This window comes from Tachyglossus aculeatus, chromosome 6 (genome assembly GCF_015852505.1).
Source record: "Tachyglossus aculeatus isolate mTacAcu1 chromosome 6, mTacAcu1.pri, whole genome shotgun sequence".
NCBI classification, from domain to species: Eukaryota; Metazoa; Chordata; class Mammalia; order Monotremata; family Tachyglossidae; genus Tachyglossus; species Tachyglossus aculeatus.
The window spans coordinates 12,447,224-12,466,725 of record NC_052071.1 but is presented as its reverse complement, the minus strand read 5'-3'; the positions used below and the strand labels follow the sequence as shown (position 1 = coordinate 12,466,725).

The 19,502-nt window shown below is 46.4% G+C and overlaps 1 protein-coding gene and 1 non-coding gene across 2 annotated transcripts in view; one reads left to right on the top strand and one right to left on the bottom strand.

The window, feature by feature from the left end:
- The window catches only part of NEXMIF (neurite extension and migration factor), a 57,350-nt gene that overhangs the window by 10,848 nt on the left and 27,000 nt on the right, over positions 1 to 19,502 (top strand).
- LOC119930306 lies at positions 13,187 to 13,318 on the bottom strand. The gene has a single exon (XR_005451786.1). It is a non-coding gene; the product is annotated as a small nucleolar RNA SNORA66 (small nucleolar RNA).

The following is a 19,502-nucleotide window of genomic DNA, read 5'->3' as shown; positions in this document are numbered from 1 at the left end:
GGGAAGGGGCAGGGCAGAGAGAGGATGGGGACCGTAAGCAAAAGACCTCGCTTTCCCTCTTTATTTCACGTGGACGGATAGCAGCGAAGGTGACAAGAAAATCACTCAACCCAAGGACTGCTCTTTCATTCAATCGTATTTATTGAGCACTTACTGTGTGCAGAGCACTGTACTAAGTGCTCTTAGGTGAAGGCCCGGAGGAAAGCAGCTCTTTGCTCTAATGGCAGATCTAAAATGGGTCAGCCCCTACAGCAAAAGAGATTGAGGCTAGGGATGATGATTGATGACTGTGGGATTTGTTAAAAGCGCTTACTATGTGCCACGCACTCTACTAAACGCGGATACAAGCGAATCGGGTTGGACCCGGTCCCTGCCCCACATGGGGCTCACAGTCTTAATCCCCATTTTCCAGATGAGGTAGCTGAGGCCCAGAGAAGTTGAGTGACTTGCCTAAGTCGCACAGCAGATGAGGGGCGGAGCTGGGATTAGAACCCAGGTCCTTCGGACTCCCAGGGCTGTGCTCTTTCCACTAGGCCACACTGCTTCTCTGAAGGAGCCCGGGCTTTGGAGTCAGAGGTCATGGATTCAAACCCTGGCTCCACCAATTGTCAGCTGTGTGACTTTGGGCAAGTCACTTCACTTCTCTGTGCCTCAGTTGCCTCATCTGGAAAATGGGGATTAAGACTGTGAGCCTCACGTGGGACAACCTGATCACCTTGTAACCTCCCCAGCGCTTAGAACAGTGCTTTGCACATAGTGAGCGCTTAATAAATGCCATTATTATCATTATTATTATTATTATTATTATTATTATCAGGAAGAGCCTTCTGACTAGGGTTGGGAGACGGCTGTGGAAAAGCGTTCTGGTCAATTTTTAAGGGGAGGGTGGATGGGGGCGACAAGAAACAGCGTGGCTTCATGGAAACGTCCTGGGCCTGGGACTCAGAGGACCTGGGTTCTAATCCCGGCCCCATCACTTGCCTGTTGTAGGGCCTTGGGCAAGTCACTTCACTTCTGGGCCTCAGTTATTCATTCAGTCATTCATTCATATTTATTTTATTTTATTTTTTTATGGGATTTATTAGGCGCTTACCATGTGCAAAGCACTGTTCTAAGCGCTGGGGAGGTTACAAGGTAATCAGGTTGTCCCACCGGGGGCTCACAGTCTTAATCCCCATTTTACAGTTGAGGGAACTGAGGCTTAGAGAAGTTAAGTGACTTGCCCAAGATCACACAGCAGACATGTGGCGGAGCCGGAATTCGAACCTATGACCTCTGACTCCAAAGCCCGGGCTCTTTCCACTGAGCCGCGCTGCTTCCCCTATTTATTGAGTGCTTACTGTGTGTCAAGTACTGTACTAACCGCTTGGGAGAGTTCAATAAACAGACACAATTCCTGCCCACAATAAGCTTACAGTCTAAAGGGGGAGACAGACATTAATATGAATCAATAAATAAATAATGTACAAACGTGTACCTCATATGTAAAATGGGGATTAAGAGTGTGAGCCCTATGTGGGACAGGGACTGTGTCCAACCTGATTACCTTGTATCTACCGTGAGCGCTTAGTACAGTGCCTGGAACTTAGTAAGCACTTAACAAATATCGTAACAATTATTATTATTATTATTCTCTAATCATCAGTTACCTCGAGCTATAAAATGGGGGTTAAATCCTCCTCCCTTGACTTAGCCTGTGAGCTCCATGTGGGACGGGGGCTGTGTCTGACCAGATTATTTTGTGTCTCCCTCAGCACCTATCACTGATATTAACAAATGCTTTTATAATAATAATAATTGTAGTATTTGTTAAGCGCTTATTGTATGCCAGGCACTGAACTAAGCGCTGGGGTGGATTCAAGTAAATAATAATGATGGTAATTAAGCATTTACTATGTGCCAAGCACTTTCCTGAGCACTGGAGGCCCAGAGATATGAACTGACTTGCCCAAGGTCACACAGCAGACAAGTGGTGAGGCTGGAATTAGAACCCAGGACCTTCTGACTCCCAAGCCCATGTTCTAGCCGCTAATAATAATAATAACGATGGCATCTGTTAAGTGCTTACTATGTGCAAAGCACTGTTCTAAGCGCTGGGGAGGTTACAAGGTGATCAGGTTCTCCCACGTGGGGCTCACGGTCTTAATCCCCATTTTACAGATGAGGTAGCTGAGGCACAGAGAAGTTAAATGACTTGCCCAAAGTCACCCAGCTGACAATTGGCGGAGCCAGGATTTGAACTCATGACCTCTGACTCCCAAGCCCGTGCTCTATCCACTGAGCCACACTGCTTCTCTACCCTATGCTGCTTCTATTATGATTATAATAGATAATATGATTATTATGATTATTATCCTTCCCCTCCCCACAGCACCTGTATATATATTTATACAGATTTATTACTCTATTTTATTTGTACATATTTACCATTCTATTTATTTTGTTAATGATTTGCCTATAGCTTCAATTCTATTTGTTCTGACGATTTTGACACCTGTCTACATGTTTTGTTTTGCTGTCGGTCTCCCCCTTCTAGACTGTGAGCCTGTGGTTGGGTAGGGACCGTATCTATATGTTGCCGACTTGTACTTCCCCAGCGCTTCGTACAGTGCTCTGCACACAGTAAGCGCTCAATAAATATGATTGAATGAATGAATTAGACCACATCCCTTACTGGTGTGATTTAGGGATGCTGTAACCCAGCCTGAAGGCAAGGGGTTGGCAGAGTGGAGCTTGTGAAACCCTCCCTTCCCTCAGCCTGGATATGAGAATCTAGCAGGTGAAGCCCAGGCATCCCGAATAGAGTCGACCTCTTATTCATTCAGTTGTATTTATTGAGCACTTACTGCATAAGGAGAACTGTACTAAGCGTTTGGGAGAGTACAATATAAGGAGACATCTACTAAGAGGGCGGAGGGACAGATGCGCAACTGAGCCGTAACCTTTCCTCTCTCTTCCTCGGGGAGGGGCAGAAATAGTAATAATAATAATGATAATGATGGCATTTATTAAGTGCTTACTATGTGCAAAACACTGTTCTGAGCACTGGGGAGGTTACAAGGTGATCGGGTTGTCCCACGGGGGGCTCACAGTCTTAATCCCCATTTTCCAGATGAGGGAACTGAGGCCCAGAGAAGTGAAGTGACTTGCCCAAAGTCACACAGCTGACAATTGGCGGAGCTGGGATTGGAACCCATGACCTCTGACTCCGGAGCCCGGGCTCTTTCCACTGAGCCACGCTGCTTCTCGCCCTTGGGATCCTCCGTCGGGTTGGAAAACTGAGCTGTCCATTTTTGTTTAAGACAGGTTGTAGATCTCGCAGTCTTAGTCTTAATGGGTAGGGGGGTGGATTTAGCTGTATCACCCGTAGTGTTTAGAACAGTGCTTTGCACTTAGTAAGTGCTTAACAAATACCATCATTGTTATTATCATTATTATAAATGAACACAGAAAGGCAGTGAATGATGGGGGATGTGAAAAGCCCAAGGACACAAATCATGAAAGGTCTAGATGGAGTTTTCATGACCTCTAGAGTAATTAGATCGGCCAGAGGTGGGCTGGGTTAATCCTGGAAGTCGTCTTGGGCATGGCGGGATTATTAATAATAATAATAATAATATTAATAATAGGAATAATAGCATTTGCTAAGCACTTACTATGTGCAAAGCACTGTTTTAAGCGCTGGGGAGAGTACAAGGTGATCAGGTTGTCCCATGTGGGGCTCACAGTCTTAATCCCCATTTTACAGTGATGTAACCGAGGCTCAGAGAAGTTAAGTCACACAGCAGACATGTGGGAGAGCCGGGATTAGAACCCATGACCTCTGGCTCCCAAGCCCGTGCTCTTTCCACTGAGCCATGCTGGGGATTGAGGAGGGGGTGCTGCATTTTCAGGAATATGGTATTTGGCATTTGGTAAGCACTTACTGTGTGCCAGACACCATACTGGGGTAGATACAAGCAGATCGGGTTGGACACAGTCCCTGTCTCACGTGGGGGGCTCACGGTCTTAATCACCGTTTTACAGATGAGATAACCGAGGCCCAGAGAAGTGAAATGACTTGCCCAAGGGCACACAGCAGACAAGTGGCGGATCCAGGATTAGAACCCAGGCCCCTCCTGACTCCGAGGCCCGTGCTCTGTCCACTAGGCCATGCTGAATACGGTTTGATGAAGAGCGGGGAGGGAATCCCAGGCGGGAGAGCCTGCATGGAGGAGATGGAAGAGCGTTGACCGTGAGCGGGGTTTGCCTGGCTAGAATGAAAAGAGGGGGATGGTGGGTTGGTTGAAGAAGAAACAGAGCAGGTAGGTCACAAAGGGTCAGTCGCAGGGACCTTCAAAGGCGACAGGCCGCGAGAGCTTCTGCGTCTCCCTTGGGCTCCAGGGGTTGCGGGTTATCTGTACGATCGCCTGATTATAAAGTAAGCAAGAGGTAGTTAAGGCTATAATTGTCCCAATGCCAGTAAAGTGTTTCTGCAGATGGAATAACTGGAAATATTGGAAGGGTTCCAGCGCTTTAATCAAATTCAACCTTTCCCCTCCATCCCCCTCCGCCAACTGCGGAGCCCTCCAAGGGATTGGTGTGAAATAGTGGACTGTTCCATTGAGGCAGAGCTACAGGGGAGCCTTGGGTATATTTCCCATCCTCTTTCTGATCGCCCAAGGATAAACCAGCCAGGTGATAATATCAACTCTCCGAGGGCTTTGGACACTTCTCTTTTCTTCCCCCCAAACTCGGGACGGATTCAGGGTTGCCAGTCAGACGTCTCCTGGGGAATCGGTTGCGGGGTGTGTGTGTGGAAATGTCTGGCCAAGGGGCCTGGACTGAGTGGAACATTTCCTCCAGCGGAGGAGAGAGCTGCTTGCAGCTCTGGCATTTGTGTGGGCGGGAGGCTGGAGAGGGATGGATGGGGATCTGAGGGGGGGAGCAGGAGAGAGCGAGGGAGAGGTGCGATGGAGAGGATTTGCGGGTGGGAGCAAGAGTCGGGGACACAGATGCTCAATGAACCAGCTTCGTTCTAATCTGTGCCTCCGTTTGCCTTTGAGCTCCCTCTCCCTTCCTCTCTCTCTGTTTCCCTCTCCCTCTTTCTATCAGCTCTCTCTGCCTCTGTAACTCTGCCTCTTCCTCCGCCTTTCACTCTGCTTCCCTTTCCCTCCCTCTCTCTGTGCCTTGCTCTGTTTCTTGTCATCTCTCTCTGCTTCTTTCTCTGTTTCCCCCTCCATCTCTGCCTCTATCTCTCAGCCTTTCTATTTTTCTCTCCCTCTCTGCCTCCTCCCTCCTGCTCTCTCTCTTCCTCTTCCTCTGTCTTTATCTCTCTCTCTCTTTCTCACTCTCCCCCTTGCTCTGTCTCAGATGAACCTCAGACAGATTCCTTACCATTCTCAGGAAATAGATTTGTTCCATTTTATGTCCTGTTCCCTCTTCTCCCCACATCACAGTTCCCAGGTTCCAGCTGATCTGTATTCCACTGGCATAAACACACACACCATTTAGATATTTATATACTTACCTATACCCCATTCACCAACATACGTATACTTCACCACCACACAGGCATAATCACTATTGTTAAACTTGCATTCTCACTCGCCTGCTGGGTGGTCTTTTTGTTTTTTTAACAGTATTTGTGTTTACTATGTGCCAGGCACTGTACTAAGCACTGGGGTAGATACAAGATAATTGGGTTGGATAAAATCCCTGTCCCACATAGAGCTCACGGTCTTAATCGCATTTTGCCAGCCGTTTGATCTCGGTCAAGTCATTCACCTTCTCTGGGCCTCAGTTTCTATATCTGTAAAATGGGGATTCAAGACCTGTTCTCCCTCCCAGATTGTGCGATAGGGACTGTGTTCATTCATTCAATCATATTTATTGAGCGCTTACTGTGTGCACAGCACTGTACTAAGCACTTGGGAAGTACAAGTAGGCAACATATGGAGATGGTCCCTACCCAACAGAGGGCTTGAACCTGTTAAATCGTATCCATCCCACATTTAACACAGTGTTTGGCATATTGGAAGTGCTGAACAAATACCACAGTGATTATTATTAACGATATTAAAGGTCTTTTTTGTGACAGTTATTAAGCGCTTACTATGTGCTAGGCACTGTACTAAGTGCTAGGGCAGATACAAACTAATCAGGTTGGACACAGTCCATAATAATAATAATGTTGGCATTTGTTAAAGCTCTCACTATGTGCAAAACACTGTTCTAAGCACCGGGGGGATACAAAGTGATCAGGTTGTCCCACGTGGGGCTCACAGTCTTAATCCCCATTTTACAGATGAGGTAACTGAGGCTCAGAGAAGTTAAGTGACTTGCCCAAGGTCACACAGCAGATGTGGTGGAGCCGGGATTTGAACCCATGACCTCTGACTCCAAAGCCCCTGCTCTTTCCACTGAGCCACGCTGCTTCTCATGCGTGCGATATGGGGCTCACAGTCTTAAGCCCCATTTTACAGAGGAGGTAACTGAGGCACTGAGAAGTTCAATGACTTGCCCAAGGTCATGCAGCAGATAAGTGACAGAACTGGGATTAGAACCCAGGTCCTTTTGACTCTCAGGCCCGTGGTCTATCCACTAGGCTATCCTGCTTCTCTTCTCCAGGAGGCCTTCCCAGATTGAGCCCCTTCCTTCCTCTCCCCCTCGTCCCCCTCTCCATCCCCCCCATCTTACCTCCTTCCCTTCCCCACAGCACCTGTATATATGTATATATGTTTGTACATATTTATTACTCTATTTATTTTACTGGTACATATCTATTCTATTTATTTTATTTTGTTAGTGTGTTTGGTTTTGTTCTCTGTCTCCCCCTTTTAGACTGTGAGCCCACTGTTGGGTAGAGACTGTCTCTATATGTTGCCAACTTGTACTTCCCAAGCGCTTAGTACAGTGCTCTGCACGCAGTAAGCGCTCAATAAATACGATTGATTGATTGATTGATTGATTTACAGGCACTGCTTCATTTAGCCTCCTAATGTCTCCAGTGGGTAGAAAAGGCAGGGATCCATTGCCCCATTTTAGAGATTGGAATGCAGAAGCCCAGAGAGGTTTAGGGATTTGTCCAAGGCCACACAGCAAGACATGAAGGGAGTCAAGATAGAATCCAGAACCTCTGATGGCCAGTCTTTGGCTCCGTTGGCCAAACAGGGCTAAGGTGGTCCCAGGTACACTTTGAGGGGCTCTAGGAGACTTATGAGAGTATCTGGAGGGATGATGTGATGGGAAGAGTGTGATTGGGGGGAGAGGGGGCCTTCCTGTCTGTGAAAGATGTAATACCTGTCCCCTTTCTCCCTTAAACTGTGAGCCCCATGTGAGACTGGGACTGTGTCCAACCTGATTTATTTGTGTCCACCCCAGCGCTTAGTACAGTGCTTGGCACATAGTAAGCGCTTGACAGATGCCATTTTTAATTTATCTTTACCGGTAGAGTGGGATCCAGTTTCAAAAATGAACAGGGCTTCCACCCTTAGGGAGCTCCCAGGCTTGGACAAACCCAAGTCACCATGAGCACAGCCGCAGAGATTCATTCGTCACAAGAATGAGTTACGGATATGGGGTCGATCGCGTATTGTGCTGGAGAAAGCGTGATATCGGACAGGGAGGGATTCCTGGAGGTGCCCGTGATCATCATTTAATCAACAAAGTAATAATAATGGTATTGGTTACGCATTTTTTAAACATCATCATCATCATCAATCGTATTTATTGAGCGCTTACTATGTGCAGAGCACTGTACTAAGCGCTTGGAAAGTACAAATTGGCAACATATAGAGACAGTCCCTACCCAACAGTGGGCTCACAGTCTAAAAGGGGGAGACAGAGAACAAAACCAAACATACTAACAAAATAAAATAAATAGGATAGATATGTACAAGTAAAATAAATAAATAAATAGAATAGAATAAATAGAATAAATAAATAAATAAATAAATAGAATAAATAAATAAATAAATAGAATAAATAAATAAATGAATAGAATAAATAAATAAATAAATAGAATAAATAAATAAATAAATAGAAGTCAGAAGTCATGGGTTCCAATCCCGGCTCCGCCACTTAGCTGGGTGACTTCGGGCAAGTCATCAAGACCTATACTAAATACTGGATAATCAATGAGGACTTCGGCCCCGTAATAACAATAATAATAATAATGGTATTTGTTAAGCTCTTACTATGTGCCAAGCACTGTTCTAAGCGCTAGGGTCGATACAAGGCAATCAGGTTGTCACACGTGGGGCTCACAGTCTTAATCCCCATTTTACAGATGAGGGAACTGAGGCACAGAGAAGTGAAGTTGCGAGCTATGTCTAGATAGGAAGGAAAACAGGAAGGGAAGCAGTGTGGCCTACTGGGTAGAGCACAGGCGTAGGATTCAGAAGGACCTGGGTTCTAGCCCTGTCTCCACCACTTGTCTGCTGTGTGAACTTGGGTAAGTCATTTCACTTCCCCTGTTCCTTAGTTACCTAATCTGTAATAAGACTGTGAGCCCAGTTTGGGACAGGAACTGTGTCCAGCCTGATTTACTTGTATCCACCCCAGAGCTTAGTATAGTGCCTGGCACATAGTAAACACTTAACAAATATCACAATTATTATTACTATTATTGAATCCCCATTTTATTATTATTATTATTATTATTGAATCCCCATTTTTTAAATTATTATTATTATTGAATCCCCATTTTACAGAGGAATGCATAAATCCTCTTTTACGTCTTACCCCATTTCTCCTCCCGCAGTTGAAAGCCACGTGCCAGCCTCAGTGGGGGCCCGGAAATTTCACATTTTCTGTTACTCGCCGAGGACTTCGTTTCCAGCGGCGTCACCTGTACCAGTCGTAGTGATCGTATTCCCGTGGCAAAGCTCCGTCTGTCAGGCACGAGACGAATGTCCCAGGAGAGTCTAAAATCTGCAATCCAGCCCAGGTTGGACCCTAAATTTCCGTGCCCATCCTTGACCTGGCTGGTGGACACCACCTATCTTCCCTGGGAAGGCAAGGAGGTGAGGCGGAAGCAGCGTGGCTCAGTGGAAAGAGCCCCGGCTGGGGAGTCAGAGGTCATGGGTTCGAATCCCGACTCCGCCCATTGTCAGCCGTGTGACCTTGGACAAGTCACTTCCCTTCTCTGAGCCTCGGTTCCCTCATCTGTAAAGTGGGGATGAAGACTGTGAGCCCCACGTGGGACAACCTGATCACCTTGTATCCTTCCCAGCGCTTAGAACGGTGCTTGGCACACAGTAAGTGCTTAACAAATACCATTATTGTTATTACAGGGCTGAAGTCCTCATTGATTATCCAGTATTTAGCATAGGGCTTGACGTTTAAAAAATGCTTAACCAATGCCATTATTGGCATTATATAATAATGACGGCATTTGTTAAGCGCTTACTATGTGCAAAGCACTGTTCTAAGCGCTTAGCACTGTTCTAAGCGCTTGAAGAGAAGCAGCGTGGCCCAATGGAAAGGGCGCGGGCTTGGGAGTCAGAGGTCATGGGTTCAAATCCCAGCTCCGCCAATTGTCAGCTGTGTGACCTGGGGAAAGTCACTTGACTTCTCTGTGCCTCAGTTCCCTCATCTGTAAAATGGGGATTAAGACTGTGAGCCTCACGTGGGACAACCTGATCACCTTGTATCCTCCCCAGCGCATAGAACAGTGCTTGGCACACAGTAAGCGCTTAACAAATGCCATCATTATTATTATTATTATGCTTAACCAATGCCATTATTTGACATTATAAAATAATGACGGCATTTGTTAAGCGCTTACTATGTGCAAAGCACTGTTCTAAGTGCTTGAAGAGAAGCAGCGCGGCTCAGTGGAAAGAGCGCGGCTTGGGAGTCAGAGTTCATGGGTTCAAATCCCAGCTCCGCCAATTGTCCGCAGTGTGACCTTGGGCAAGTCACTTCACTTCTCTGAGCCTCAGTTCCCTCATCTGTAAAGTGGGGATGAAGACTGTGAGCCCCACGTGGGACAACCTGATCACCTTGTATCCTTCCCAGCGCTTAGAGCGGTGCTTGGCACATAGTAAGTGCTTAACAAGTACCATTATTATTATTATTGTTATTACAGGGCCAAAGTCCTCCTTGATTAGCCAGTATTTAGTATAGGGCTTGACGTTTAAAAAATGCTTTACCAATGCCATTATTGGCATTATATAATAATGACGGCATTTGTTAAGCGCTTATTATGTGCAAAGCACTGTTCTAAGCGCTTAGCACTGTTCTAAGCGCTTGAAGAGAAGCAGCACGGCTCAATGGAAAGAGCGCGGGCTTGGGAGTCAGAGGTCATGGGTTCAAATCCCAGCTCCGCCAATTGTCAGCTGTGTGACCTGGGGCAAGTCACTTGACTTCTCTGTGCCTCAGTTCCCTCATCTGCAAAATGGGGATTAAGACTGTGAGCCCCACGTGGGCCAACCCGATCACCTTGTATCCTCCCCAGCGCTTAGAACAGTGCTTGGCACGTAGTAAGCACTTAACAAATGCCATCATTATTATTATTATTATTGTGTTTCCTGCCCCGGGGACTTCTAGGTAGGGTGCACAGTCGCTTTTCTGAGCGAGGAGACCCGAAGCGCGAGGAGGGCATCATGACATCTCTGCCTGAGCCCTACGCACCTGTCCTAAAAGGGGACCCCAGCTCCCAGCTCAGCCGGCTCCCCCGGGCCCGTGGCTGGAAGCGTTCTGTGGCTTCCCCAAAGGCCTCGGTCCCGGAGACCCTCGGAGAATAGCCGGCCCCCATGAGGAAGGATCTGGGTTTGGGGGCTAACTAGTCCTCCGGGAGACGCCCCCGCGGTCGGGCCTGGGGAACGAGGCAGCCCGAGGCCCGACTCCTGCCTTCGGCCCGGGAGAAAGCGGAGCCTCAGTCATGGCGACGTGGGAGTCGGCATTCGAGTCACTTAACGGGGAGCGGTCCCCGCTTTGTGACCTTTGGAGAGAACTTTGCAACTTGGAGAGAAATGAAATCATTACCGAAGGTTGTTCATAATGAAGATTCTTCTAGGCCCTACTGAGCGCTCACCTACTCCAGGAGGCCTTCCCAGACTGAGCCCCCTCCTTCCTCTCCCCCTCGTCCCCCTCTCCATCCCCCCCATCTTACCTCCTTCCCGTCCCCACAGCGCCTGTATATATGTATATATGTTTGTACCTATTTATTACTCTATTTATTTTTTTTTTTTACTTGTACATATCTATTCTATTTATTTTATTTTGTTACTATGTTTGGTTTTGTTCTCTGTCTCCCCCTTTTAGACTGTGAGCCCACTGTTGGGTAGGGACTGTCTCTATATGTTGCCGACTTGTACTTCCCAAGCGCTTAGTCCAGTGCTCTGCACACAGTAAGCGCTCAATAAATACGATTGATGATGATGATGATGATGAAGATGGCAGGGCCCGGGATACCTTCATTAAAACGCACACACGCCGCACTCAAGCACCCCTTCCTAGACACACCACACGCAAATACATACGTGCACACGCAACAGAGAGATCAGAGAGGGGGTGGGGCAGGATGGGGGAACAGCGAAACGCACCCAAAGGGGCTGCCTCCGGCTGTTCGGAAATAAGGGGAATTTCACCTCTAAGGTCGGAGCTGAACAGCGAAGAGAAGCAGTGTGGCCTAGTGGATGCGGCCCAGGCCTGGAAGTCCGAGGACCTGGGTTCTAATCCTGGCTCTGCCACTTTTCTGCTGTGTGACCTTGGACAAGTCACTTCTCTGTGCTTCGGTTACCTCATCTGTAAAGTGGATATTAAGACTGTGCACCCCATGCAGGACATGGACTCTCGAATCTGATTAATTTGTATCTACCCCGGTGTTTAGTACAGTGTCTGGCATATAGTAAGCGCTTAAATAACATAAAAATCCAGGAAATTTTAGTCTTGGATGTTGACCAGAGTGAGTGTATTCAGTTCTTTCTGTAGAATTTTGAGTCTCTAAGCTGCTAGATTTAACTGCAGATTTAAGCTGTTAGCCAAGCTAACTCTCTTCCTCTCTTCAAGGCCCTACTGAGAGCTCACCTCCTCCAGGAGGCCTTCCCACACTGAGCCCCCTCCTTCCTCTCCCCCTCCTCCCCCCTCCATCCTCCCACCTTACCTCCTTCCCTTCCCCACAGCACCTGTATATATGTATATATGTTTATATGTATTTATTACTCTATTTATTTTACTTGTACATATTTATTCTACTTATTTTATTTTGTTCATATGTTTTGTTTTGTTCTCTGTCTCCCCCTTCTAGACTGTGAGCCCACTGTTGGGTAGGGGCCGTCTCTATATGTTGCCAACTTGTACTTCCCAAGCGCTTAGTACAGTGCTCTGCACACAGTAAGTGCTCAATAAATACAATTGAATGAATGAAATGAATCAACACACCTCTTTGTATTATTTTGCTATTGTGATTACCCCCACCCCTCCCCAGAAGAAGGCAGGCTGGTAAAGGATGAGGGTGGGCTCCTAAATGTTTACATATGGCGATAATATTCCCAGAACTGTCAATCAGCCGAACCGAGTGCTTACTGTGTGCAGAGAACTGTATTTGGGAGGCATTAAAGTAGGTACCTTTACTTTACCTGCCCTCAAGGAGCTTACAATATAGCTGGAGGAGAGAGACATCAAAACAAATTCCAAGTAAAGGGAGCAACAGAAGATACGGCTCTGGACAAAAGTGATGCAGCGTTTGAGGTGGGGTGAGTACCTAAGTGCTTAGGAGTTACAGATTCAAGTGCGTAGGGATGCAGAAGGGAGGGAGAATAGGGTGGGGAGATCAATCAATCAATCAATCAATCATATTTATTGAGTGCTTACTATGTGCAGAGCACTGTACTAAGCACTTGGGAAGTACAAGTCAGCAACACATAGAGACAGTCCCTACCCAACAGCGGGCTCACAGTCTAGAAGGGGGAGACAGAGAACAAAACCAAACATACTAACAAAATAAAATAAATAGAATAGATATGTACAAGATAAATAAATAAATAGAGTAATAAACATGTACAAACATATACACATATATACAGGTATATATGCAGTCGACGGGTTAAGTGAAGCGTCGGTGCTCAGTAACCACGAGAATTGATCTTCGCTGACCATTTCCAAGTTCGCCAATGGCTTCACGGGTATGTACACTCCAGGGCTGTTTCGGCACCTGGGCACTCGTTGACTTTTTATTGTTTTGAAATGCTTCGACGGCTCGTGTTTTGGATTAGAAGAGTCAGCCTCAGTAATCCATTTCCAAGGCTGAGATTTCCACCCAACTTGCTATAGCAAACTTGGTTCCCCTTGCATTTGCAACATCATGCAAAGCTAGTGATCGAGTTTGCTGGGGGGGTTGGTCAGGGAAGGTGTCCTGGAGGAGCTGCAATTTTAGTAGGACTTTGAAGAGGGGAGGAACAGTAGCAGTCGGTGGGATATGAAGTGGGAGGGCATTCTAGACAGGAGGCAGGACGTGAACACAGTGTTGATGGCAAGAGAGATAGAGCCAGGTATAGGAAGTAGGTTGGTGTGAACAAAGCATGAAGGCTGGGTTACAGTGGGAGAGCCGGTTGAGCGTCTCAAAGCGGAAGGTAAGGAGATCTGTTTGATGTGGAGGTGGATGGGTAACTCTCGGAGGTTCTTGAGGAGAAGGGAGATGTGGTTAGAACTTATTTTAGAAAAAACAATCCAGGCAGCAAAGTAAAGAGTGGAGTGGGGAGGGACAGGAGGCAGGGAGGTCGGCGAGGAGGTTGATAGGCAGGATCCGACAAGGGCTGGGCAGCTTTTTGGATGGAACGGAAGGAATAGATTCTGGAGATGTTGTGAAGAGAGCTAGCTAGGGGCATAACTCTTGGGTCTTTCCCTCCAAATCTACATTTCCAGCCCTGATTTCGCTCTCTCTCTATAGTCTAGTATTTCCTCCTGCCTTCAGGACATCTCTACTTGGGTGTTCCGCCGACACCTCAAACTTAATCAATCAATCAATCGTATTTATTGAGCGCTTACTGTGGGCAGAGCACTGTACTAGGTGCTTGGGAAGTACAAGTTGGCAACATATAGAGACAGTCCCTACCCAACAGTGAGCTCACAGTCTAAAAGTCTTAATATGTCCAGAACAAAACTACTCATACTCTCACCCAAGCCCTGGCCTCCCCGTGACTTTCCCATCACTGTAGACCCCACCACCATCCGTCCTGTCTCGCAAGCTCGTAACCTTGGTGTTACCCTCGACTCATCTCTTTCATTCAATTCATATATTCAATCTGTCACCAAATCCTGTTGGTTCAGCCTTCACTGCATGGCTAAAATAGCAATAATAATAATGATTATGATACTTGTTAAGCACTTACTACGTGCCAAACACTGTTCTAAGCACTGGGGTAGGTACAAGCTAATTATTTTGGACATACTCCCTGTCCCACAAGGCCTTCACAGTCATTCATTCCTTTAATTGTATTTATTGAGCGCTTACTGTGTGCAGAGCACTATACTAAGTGTTTGGGAAGTACAAGCTGGCAACATATAGAGACGGTCCCTACCCGACAACGGGCTCACAGTCTAGAAGGGGGAGACAGACAACAAAACAAAACATGTGGACAGGTGTCAACTTATCAGAATAAATAGAAATAAAGCTAGATGCACATCATTCCCCCTTTTAGACTGTGAGCCCACTGTTGGGCAGGGACTGTCTCTATATGTTGCCAACTTGTACTTCCCAAGCGCTTAGTACAGTGCTCTGCACACTGTAAGCGCTCAATAAATACGATTGGTGATGATGATGATCATTAACAAAACAAATTGAATAGTAAATATGTACAAGTAAAATAAATAGAGTAATAAATCTGTACTCATGAGGTAACTGAGGCACAGAGAATTTAAGTGACTGGTCCAAGGTCACAGAGCCACGCAGCTAAAAATCGGTCCTTTCCTCTCCATCCAAACTCCGTCCATGTTAATCCAAGTGTTTATCCTATTCCACCTTGATTATTGCATCAAGCTCCCTGCTGACCTCCCGGCCTCCTCTCTCTCCCCACTCCAGTCCATACTGCACTCTGCTGCCTGGATCATTTTTGCACAAAACCATTCGGTCCATGTTTCCCTATTCCTCAAGAACATCCCGCGGTTGCCCATCCACCTCTGCATCAAACAGAAGCTCCTTACCATAGGCTTTAAAGCACTCAATCACCTTGCCCCCTCCTACTTTACCTCGCTGATATACTACATCAACGCAGCCCGCACACTTTCCTCCTCTAATGCCACCCTACTCAATGAACCTCAGTCTCATCCATCTCACCACCGACCCCTCACCCACACCCTGTTATGGCCCGGAATGCCCTCCCTCTTCATTGCCGACAAATAATCAACTCTTCCCATCTTCACAGTCTTACCGAAGGCACATCTCCTCCGAGAGGCCTTCCCCAACGAAGCCCTCATTTACTCTTCTTCCACTCCTTTCTGTGTCACCCTTGTACTTGGATTTGCAGCCTTTCCTAGCACTTAGTTCAGTGCTCTGCACAAAGTAAGCGCTCAAATACGATTGATTGATTGATTCACCCCCCTTCAAGCCCACAGCACTTATTAAGTAATCACTTTGAGAGCAGAGAACGTGTCTCCGAACTCTGTTATAGTATACTCGCCCAAGCGCTTAGTCCAGTGCTCTGCAGGCATTAGGTGCTCAATACTTACCATTAATTGGTTGATTGATTGATTTTTAAGGCCCCTCAGTCCACACAAAAGAACGGAGCCCCACTTCCTCTCATTTTTCCAAAATGGGGCCCCTCACCACTTCATTATCAGGGCATTCTTTCTTTCCAGGCTTGTCTGTTCTCACTTACTGCTTCTCTCCTCCGTGAACACGGAAAAAAGTAAACAACTAGCCCTTCAGAGACCAGTCAATCAGTGGTGTGCATTGAGCTTTTACTGTGTGCAAAGCACTGTACCTAATGCTTGGAAGAAGCCAGTACAAGAAAGTTGGTAGACTTGATCCCTGCCCTTGATAATAATAATAATAATAACATTTGTTAAGTGCTTACTATGTGCGAAGCACTGTTCTAAGCACTGGGGGGGATACAAGGTGATCAAATTGTCCCACGTGGGGCTCACAGTCTTAATCCCCATTTTACAGGCGAGGTCACTGAGGCGCAGAGAAGTGAAGTGACTTGCCCAAAGTCACACAGCTGACAAGTGGCGGAGCCGGGATTAGAACCCATGACCTCTGGCTCCCAAGCTCGTGCTCTTTCCACTGAGCCACGCTGCTTCTCTTGATGATCTTACAGTCCAGAGGGGAAGGCAGACGTTAAAATAAATTACAGATAGAGGAAGCGGCAGAGTATAAAGATATGTGCCATCTATTAGGAAAACGGTCCTCGGCTTTCTCTTCTGCAGGTTGGGCTTCTGCTGATCTTCTGCACTGATCAATTGATTGACAAGCAGTGTGGCTGAGTGGGTAGAGCATGGGCCTGGGATTCAGAAGGTCATGGGTTCTAATCCTGGCTCTATCACTTGTCTGCTTTGTGACGTTGGGCAAGTCACTTCCCTTCTCTGTGCCTCGGTTACCTCATCTGTAAAATGGGGACTGAGACTGTGAGCCCCACGTGGGACAGGGACTGCGTCCAACCCGATTGCCTTGCATCCACCCCAGTGCTTAGTACAGTGTACATAGTAAATGCTTAACAAATAGCATAATTATTAATATTATCGTTATTTTTATTGATAAAACGGGGATTGACTGTGAGCCCCATGTGGGACAACCTGATCACATTATATCCCCCCAGCGCTTAGAACAGTGCTTTGCACATAGTAAGCGCTTAACAAATGCCATTATTATTATTATTATTATTATTATTATTATTATCATTGCAGAACAGCTTAGAGGGCCCATGCTCCGAAGGGAAATCAGACAGTGTTTCTAGTGAGCAATTCAGTTGGCACAGAGCACACTTCACTTCTCTGTGCCTCAGTTACCTCATCGGTAAAATGGGGATTAAGACTGTGAGCCCCCCATGGGACAACCTGATTACCTTGTGTCTGTCCCAGCGCTTAGAACAGTGCATGGCACATAGTAAGCGCTTAGTAAATGCCATCATCATTATTTTCTAGAATGTGAGCCCGTGGTTGGGTAGGGACTGTCTCTGTATGTTGCCAACTTGTACTTCCCAAGCGCTTAGTACAGTGCTCTGCACACAGTAAGCACTCAATAAATACGATTGAATGAATGAATGAATAATTACTGATTTCTGGGGGTCCACCATAGCCCAGTTTTGAAGCAGCATGTGAACTCTCCGCTTGGGCTACAAACTCATAGTGTCAGGGATACAGCTGAGAAAACTGTGGCGTAGGGGCCCTGAGAGGGGATACTGAGGCGCGAGAGGTTATAAAAATCAGCCCACTCCGATGAAGAAACCCCATAAAACCCAGACAGGTGTAGCAGCTTTATTGTATCCTGTGGTATTCATTTGCAACTGAGAGAATTTATTGGGCTGAGGGGAGGCATCCACCATAACAGAACATAGGCTGCTTAAGTGGGGGAATTCTTCAAGATTTTAGGAATAATTTTTTTAAAACATGAATTATCACTCTATTTATTTTACTTGTACATATCTATTCTATTTATTTTATTTTGTAACAATAAACAGACACGTCCCCTGCTCACAACAAGCTTACAGTCTTACATTACTTACATTACTTGCATTTCATTACATTAATGTAAGCTTACCTCCTTCCCTTCCCCACAGCACCTGTATATATGTTTGTACATATTTATTACTCTATTTATTTATTTATTTATTTTACTTGTACATATCTATTCTATTTATTTTATTTTGTTAGTATGATTTGTTTTGTTCTCTGTCTCCCCCTTCTCGACTGTGAGCCCACTGTTGGGTAGGGACCGTCTCTATATGTTGCCAACTTGGACTTCCCAAGCACTTAGTACAGTGCTCTGCACACGGTAAGAGCTCAATAAATACGATTGATTGATTGATTGATTGATTGAATTGGCTTCTTACACGCCAGCGTTCTTGAAGGCCAGTTTGTGACAGGCATTTTGCTCAGGGGAATCAAAGGTCGGGGCTGGAAGTGAGTGAGTGATCCTGTCGCGTTCCTTTCTCCCTTTAAAATAGTCCGGTGATTTACGTGCAGTTTGAGCAGACTGTCATCAATTAATAAATCACAGACTGTGAGCCCACTGTTGGGTAGGGACTGTCTCTATATGTTGCCAACTTGTACTTCCCAAGCGCTTAGTACAGTGCTCTGCACACAGTAAGCGCTCAATAAATATGATTGATGATGATGATGATGATGAGCTAAGCTTTAAAATAAAGTGAAGTTTCAGGAGTACGAGATCCTCAGACTGGAGCCAGCCCACGCTAACAAGAGGTATTAGGTCCGGGGCACCACAAAGATTTTGGGAAATCTGTGCTCCAGAGCACAGTTGCCTCCTGATTTATTCAGGTAGCCGGTACTGGAGTTATTCCTGTCTTTATGCAAGTCCTTCAGGTAGCCACAGTCTGCTCCCTGAAGTCACTTGCTCTGGCTTCCTCTCGATCAATCAGTGGTGTTTATTGAGCGCTTACTATGTGCAGAGCAGCAGCGTGGCTCAGTGGAAAGAGCATGGATTTTGGAGTCAGTGGTCATGGGTTCAAATCCCAGCTCCGCCACTTGTCAGCTGTGTGACTTTGGGCAAGTCACTTAACTTCTCTGTGCCCCAGTGACCTCATCTGTAAAATGGGGATGAAGACTGTGAGCCCCCCGTGGGACAACCTGATCTCCTTATAACCTCCCCAGCGCTTAGAATAGTGCTTTGCATGTAGTAAGTGCTTAATAAATGCCATTATTATTATTACACTATAACAATGTAACAGACACATTCCCTGCTCACAACAAGCTTACAGTCTAATAATTGTGGTATTTGTTAAGCGCTTATTATCTGGCAGGCACTGTTCTAAGCACTGGGGCAGATACAAGGTAATGGGGTTGGGCACAGTCCCTGTCCCACAGAGGGCTCACTGTCTTAACCCCCATTTTACAGATGAGGGAACTGAGACCCAAGGCAGTGAAGTGACTTGCCCAAGGTCACCCAGCAGACAAAGGGCAGAGCCAGAATTAGAACCCATGACCTTCTGACTCCCAGCCCTGTGCTCTATCCAGTAGGCCATGCTGCTTCTCTGTACTAAGTGCTTGGGAGAGTATAATGCAACAATAAACAGACACGTTCCCTGCTCACAACGAGTTTACAGTCTTACATTACTTACATTACATTAATGTAAGCTTACGAGCTTACATTACTTTATTCATGTAAAGGTAATAAAAGTAAATAAATGACAGATATGGTATGTAAGTGGTGCAGGGCTGGGAGGGGGGGACGAATAAAGGGAGCAAGTCAGGGCGATGTGGGAGAAGAGGAAATGGGGGCTTCATCAGGGAAGGCCTCTTGGAAGAGGTGTGCCTTCAATAAGGCTTTGAAGGTGGGGAGAGTAATTATCTGTAGGATGTGAAGAGGGAGGGCGTTTTAGGCCAGAGGCAGGATGTGGGCG